Source organism: Moschus berezovskii, chromosome 11 (assembly GCF_049115385.1).
Source record: "Moschus berezovskii isolate FMDL1 chromosome 11, NW_MosBer_1.0, whole genome shotgun sequence".
Taxonomy (NCBI): Eukaryota; Metazoa; Chordata; class Mammalia; order Artiodactyla; family Moschidae; genus Moschus; species Moschus berezovskii.
Window position 1 is genome coordinate 86,463,466 of NC_142470.1, and position 6,737 is coordinate 86,470,202.

At 45.7% G+C, this 6,737-nt stretch overlaps 1 protein-coding gene across 2 annotated transcripts in view; it reads right to left on the reverse strand.

Moving 5' to 3' along the window:
• The window catches only part of TMEM178A (transmembrane protein 178A), a 207,284-nt gene extending 203,142 nt beyond the window's left edge, over positions 1 to 4,142 (reverse strand). For both annotated transcript variants that reach the window (XM_088841527.1, XM_088841526.1), the window contains exons 1-2: positions 4,016 to 4,142; positions 1,104 to 1,235 (exon numbers count right to left, since the gene is read on the reverse strand). The gene's annotated coding sequence lies outside the window, so the exon portion shown is untranslated. The remainder of the gene's footprint in view (positions 1 to 1,103; positions 1,236 to 4,015) is intronic.
• Positions 4,143 to 6,737: the final 2,595 nt, after the last annotated feature.

Genomic DNA, 6,737 nt, shown 5'->3' on the forward strand with positions numbered 1-6,737 from the left:
ATCCAACCATCTCATCCTCTGTCGTCCTCTTCTCCTCCCACCTTCTATCTTTCCCAGCATCAGAGTCTGATTACTAGGGGAGGGGATTAGCAGGATACCTGTTTGAAGCAAGTATCCCAGAAGCCACATCACTGTGTTTAAAACCCATGGGAAGACTGATGGATGGTGCTCAGTAAAAATTAAAAGCCCAGGAAAAGCAGACCCCCGGGGCCAGAACAAAGCAAGTAAGCGATGGTTCCATTTGGGAGTCAAAGTGGGAAGTTTTTCTTACCCTGCTCCCAGGGACAAAAGTGAAGTGAAAACTTCTTTACAACACTGACTAACTCCCTATCAGAGGGACTCCTGCTTTTGCCAAGCTGATTTCATGAGTGGTAAATGAAATGTTCCTCGAAGAGACAGACGACAGGGGAAGACACAGGAAAAGCACAACCCAATCGCCAAACGTCACCCGCATTGCAGAACAGGAGGAATTTTCAGAAGCAATGAGAGAGACCAGCCCAACCCTCTCCCTCAGATATGTTTTCTTCCTTCCTGACTCATCGGTTTCTTTAGGGAAGCCTGGTGGGAAGGGATTAGGCAGCCAGCAAGGCAGCCAGCCTTTTCTGGCACCACGGGCTTTTTGATTTCAGATCCTGCGAGTCTTCAAGAACAGATTCAGCATGCCAGTGTTCTAGGCTGGGGGCCAGCAACAATTCAGCTATGACGAAGCACATCAGATGGTCGGTGCTCCCAGCCAGAGACCTGAGGACCCTCCTGGGGTTGCCCCTCTCTGGAAGTTTGAAGCTATCAGGACAGGTCTGCCTTCTTGAAACGTGCAAATGTCACCAGCCAGGAGTGGCAGATGCCCAGAGGCGTCTGGAAACAGATTTCCATCTGGTAATGGGTTAGGCTTCCTGGGACACAGATTAGAATAGTTTGAAATAAAGCCACGGAAGTACCGGCTTGGCTTTTCACATATTGTTATGGTCTCTGGGTCATTTCCTGCCTTTGGAATTTACTTCCTTTCCAGGTTCAGCAAAAACCCACTGAATACAAGAAAGAGGTGGGGAGTTTTCTTTGCCCAGGCCCAGCAGAGGGGCTGCTCTGCCTCTGGGAAGCGGTACCTCTTGGGTGGTAGCCTCTTCCCATGTTCCTGTCTGCTCACGCTGAGCCCTGCAGGGCGGAAGCTTCAGGAATGGAACAAAAATTAGGAAAGGGAGCCATCTCCAGTTAAGTCAGATGAATCCTCTTGTTTCCTGGAAAATAAAAAGGGAAGGAATAGACTGGGAAGGATGCAAAGGATGCATCATCCTTTTACAAAGAGGAGAGCCCTTTACCACCAGTGTTCTGTTCAGGGAGGGATGCGGCCTCTCTTGGAAAGAGGCTGAAACCAGCTCCACCTGGTCACCCCATCCCTGACCTCCAGTTAGGTGCTGAGGACAGTGACATCAGCTGCACCACCATGACCTGTCTCGTTTTATTTCACTAATATTCATTTTCTACTTTGTTCCCCAAAAGATTTAAGGTAGCAACGACTGTCTTCCTGGCAGCATTTTTATGCTCATTTTGGGCACTCCGAAGCTGATGTGACTCCTTGGAAAATTTACCCACAGCTCCCTTCAGTATGCCCTGAACAGACACTGTGTTTCTGCAGTGCAGGGACACCCAGAGGTCAAGGTAGAACCCTCTCTCAAAAGGCTATAAGAGCTGGTCAGAACTTTAATGCAGAAGCTGCTGCCACTGATGTTTCTCTAAGTCCAAAAAAGGTTTGTCTCTTCAGAGTGATCCAAAGTCACAAGTTCCCTCTGAAAAGCCAACTCATGCAGTTCTTGTTGTCAGGAGGAAGCTCCTGGAGTCTGTTCAATGTCCACAACTCATCTCTCTCTAGACTAAGAGATCAGAGTTCACAGCTTTGGAGGAAGGGCTCATTTTTGCTCCAAACCTCAGTATAAGCACAGCTACACTGGCAGCAACAGCTCTGTCAACATAAAGGAAGTGACAGCTGGTGATCAGCCTTTATTCTGGTGCCCCCACCCCACCCCCAGAAACAAGAACCAGAACTCCCTCCCCTCCCCCATTGCCCTGACCAGGTTATCACTGTGGCTCAGGACTGAATCAAAGTGAACTTTCCGAATCACACTGTCTCATTGGGTATCCACAGAAATGGTCTGTGACCTTCACGGCGAAGTTTTCAGCATTTAGAAAGTTCCAGGGGAAGTGAATAAGTGGCTAAGGACAGAGTTGGCCCTGTAACTAAGCAGGGTCAGAAACACCTCTAAGGTATGATTTTTGAAGCAACCAGAAATCTGTCCAAGGGCCCCAGTTTTCCTACACAAAGGAGATTCTGTATGACTAAGACCTTATGTTTCCATAACATTTTCGTAAAAGTGTAACCGGGGACTGCTTAACTTTGTAAGCTTTTGCCTTTTAACTTTAGAGAGTCTGATTGCACAGGTCTGGCAGGAGGCCAGGGACCTGCATTTTTTATCAAGCCCACCAACTGATGCTGGTACAAGTGGTCTGTGGCCCATATTTTGGAAAACTGTGTTGAAAATAATAGTGAATCATTATCATATTAACATGGATTAAATGCTAATACAAGAGAACACTGTACCTGGATTCCAGGCCAGGCTTTGGTGCTCTGCGAGTTTGCAGACAAGAAAGTTTAATTCTCCAAGACTGAAGGCCTCAGGACCAAATGGTGACCTCTAAAAATTTAGTTGGAGGTTGTTTTCTAAATTATGGCTGCAAAGCCCAAAGAGTATGAGGCCAGGGAGGATCTTCTGACCCCAGGGCTGCAGTGCTAATATCCTGTATCTCAGGACAAGAACCAAAGGAACAGAAGCATCTTTCCTTGCCCTATGCATGTGTGCGTGCTAAGTCACTTCAGTCATGTCTCTTTGTGGCCCTATGGACCGAAGCCCTCCAGACTCCTCTCTCCATGGAATTCTCCAGGCAAGAATACTGGAGTGGGTTGCCATGCCCTACTCCAGGGGATCTTCCCGACCCAGGGGTCGAACCCACATCTCCTGTGGCTCCTAACTTGTAGGCAGATTCTTGATTGCTGAGCCACCGGGGAAGCCCTTCCTTGCCCCCAATCATTTCCAAACAGGAAAGAGGAAAAGAGAAAATATTAGATTTATTTAGTGCTTTATATGCCTTTATATCTTTTAAATTCTCAAATAGTCCTAGTATCATTAGCCTCATTTTGAAGATGAGAAAATTAAGGATTGAAGATGTTGCACAATATTGTAATTCAATTATACTTCAATAAAAAAATAAAAGAGAAAAAATGCTGGATAACTTTCCTAAATTGACAAAGCCATATGGCTATTGAATGCCTGAGCTGAAATTTGAACTCACATCTATCAAAGTGCCAGTTCCATTTTCTTTTCACAAAGCCATTCACAACTAAAGTCATGCTGTGACCATTCTGATGGCCTAGCTGTTTTGAGACCCTCAAAATACCATCACCTCTCCATGATCTTCATCCATACCTGTTACCTACTCTATTTCAGAATCTCACCTCATTTTTTATTTTTATTCCATCCCTGGTCTGCAACCAGTCCCTCAGTCCTGGTCATTTCTTATCACAAATTCTTTACCCCCTGGAGGTGAAATATCACCGCTTCTCCTGGGCTCAGGAGGACTTTTCTGGTCCATAATCACCCCAACCAATGACTTTAAGACCCTTAGATTCTAGAGAACCCAAGATATCCCCAGAGGTTTCCAAGGAAAGAGACTCCTCAAATGCCTGAGAGGCATCCAGTTTCAGTTCAGTTGCTCAGTCATGTTCGACTCTTTGCGACCCCATGGACTGCAGCACGTCAGGCTTCCCTGTCTGTCACCAACTCCCGGATCTTGTTCAAACTCATGTCCATCGAGTCGGTGATGTCATCCAACCATTTTATCCTCTGTCGTCCCCTTCTGCTTCTGCCTTTCATCCTGCCTCCTGCCTTCAATGCCTGAGAGGCATTAGTGTCTTTAATCTGATACCACCCATCCAACCCCTATCCCCCAACTCCCTCCGCCTCACCTCAGATCTCTTCTCAGATCAGGACAAAGAGGCAGGAAACCTGGGTCAGCTGGTACCCTTCTGTATTAGGAGTAGATTCCCCTCAAACCTCAACTTCCTAGTAATAGTGATTATCCTGGGATGCTGGGCACCCTCTAGTGGGAGTAACAGAAGAAAAGACAGACTTGTGATCCACACCCAACTTCCTGCCCTCAGCTGCCTTGGCCTTCCCGCCCATCTCGCTATTCTTGAAATGATTCATTCTTCCCACGATGACTGGGCCTTTTGCCCTATAAAGCCCTCCCTGTCTTTAAAAACATAATGAACTAAAATTAAGCAGAAGGCAACTCAGGCAGAACAGCAGGAAAAGCTTCCTATAGGGAGAGCTCTCAAAACTGTGAAATTCCTTATAAGGCAAACTTTGACCTAACTGCACTGGGAAAACAATAGAGATATCTCAGAAAGATATTTTTGGAAATGAGGATGAGGGAAAGGCTGCTTTCCTCATTTTAAGATATATGTTAATACACACATCTGACCCCTTCAGCCTGATTCCAAAACTTAGATGAATGCTATGTCTTACCTCTCCTAAGGCTGAGGGAACACTCAACCTTTATGCATTCGGGGATAAGCAGGTGAAGCCCTGTCCTAGCAGAGAGGTAACCCATCTGTGGACTATTGTGGGATTTTCTGAACATGTGTCACTGTCGCTCACTCTTTAAAGACCACGGCCATAGCCCCCCATGACAGAGATGAGCCTTATTACATTATAATCAATAAGCCATTTTCTGAGTACCTACAATTCACAAGGTTCAAGTAACCCCAGTCTAATGCATTTTAAAGATCTGCCCATATCTAGTTTAGTCCTTTATCCAAAGAAAGTCTTTGATAAGAGAGAGAGCTAAAGGATTCAAGTGCATGAGTTAAGAATTCTGGGCATATTTACAGTCCACGTTTTAGTTAAATACCTGATCATTTGCTCACTAGGCAGGGGACAGCCAATCCCATCCTGTAGCCCAGGGCCAGTCCCTAGGGGATGTTATAGTTACATGACATCTCAGCTCCCTTTGCCTTTGGTTGCTACAGTCTTACTTGTTCCTGGATCTGAGTCATCAATTCATTAGTGCCCATTCAAGTTAACCTTCCCTGATAAGTTTCCTGAAACCTTGCTCGTAATGCTGGCAATTCCAGTGCAGAATTGTCTCTGCTTTGGCTCCTGTCTCCTCTTGAACCAAATCACTTGGACAGTCTGATCTCCCAGGTGCTTACAATGTTGATCTCCTCCATCATTTCTTTCAGAGTCATTTGATATATTCATTTCTTTGACAGCCAAGAACTTTGGAAGAAACTTTGGAAGAAACTCTCCCCTCAGGCACTTCCATTTTTGTGTCCTTGCAAACTCAGCAGGCGCCTCGCAGGAGGAACCTCTGTGGGGAGTTAGATGACACACTGGACCCCAGTTCTCAGGACTGCTGAGAGGCAGAGAAAGGTCAAGGATGCTCCATGGTCAGCCTCTTGTGTCTAACAGCAGAAGCTAGGACTCTTACCTTCATAATTTGAGCTTGAATTAGAGGCATGTTTTAGTCTGGAGTCCTTTAACCTTCGATCTGAATGGAATGCTCAAAGCGTAAAGTAAGGTTCTCCATTGGCAGGAAAGACACACTGACCTCTGACCCTGGTGCCTCCGCCAACCTGGAAAGACACCCAAACTGTGGTAAGTTCACTGTGCCACTTGCAGTGCTTCCCTCAGAGTCAACTGATCTTCATCATGTAAGCTGGCCTTGACTCTGGAAGAAAGGGTTTATGTGCTCATAAGAGAAAACATCCTGCAGAGAGTGAGAATTAAAAGGAATAAACCCAACTAGTGGCTGCTTTGGGTGACTGGAAAAGAAATCATCTTCAGAGAAGAGGTCCCTGCTCCGATAGCTAGAGATAGGAGAACTTTCACTATTTCTGTCTCTATTCTAGAAGCAATACAAACTAAACCATAAGCCTAAAGATGAAGGTGCACGCACCTGAGGAGGGGAACAACAGCTGTTACATCTCAAACAGATATTAGGGCTGTTAAAAAAAATGAACACTTTTAACCTGCTAGTAGAAGTGTTTCTTCCCTGAAAGTCACATCGATTAGATTAGACACCAAGACCTAAGAGAAGGTTACAAAAAATTATTTTTAATACAGGATGTTGTTTTTGTTGTTGTTCAATCATTAAGTCAGGCCCAACTCTTTGCAACCCTATGGACTGCAGCACACAGGTTCCTCTGTCCTCCACTCTCTTAGAGTTTACGCAGATCCATGCCCATTGAGTCAGTGATGTCATCTAACCATTGCATCCTCTGCCACCCCCTTCTTTCTGCTTTCAGTCTTTCCCAGCTTGAGGGTTTTTTCCAATGAGTTGGCTCGTTGCATCAGGTGGCCAAAGTATTGGCGCTTCAGCATCAGTCCTTCCAATGAATATTCAGGGTTGATTTCCTTTAGGATTGACTAGTTTGATCATAAAGGTTAAGAAACTTTAATTTGGGCTGTCTATAATGAGCTGGATTCCTAGCATTGGATGCTTTCCAAGAAGGTAAGCAACCAGAGCAGTTATGGGAAATTCCGCAGTGCACTTTGTGGATAAAGGTAAGGAGAGGGTGTTCAGCTGGCCCAGAACTGCACCAAACAGAAATCAATGGTTTATGGAGCTTGCGGAGGGGGATAGGTGGTGCCCAGAGAGGATGAGCCCCTTGGATCAGGCCTTGA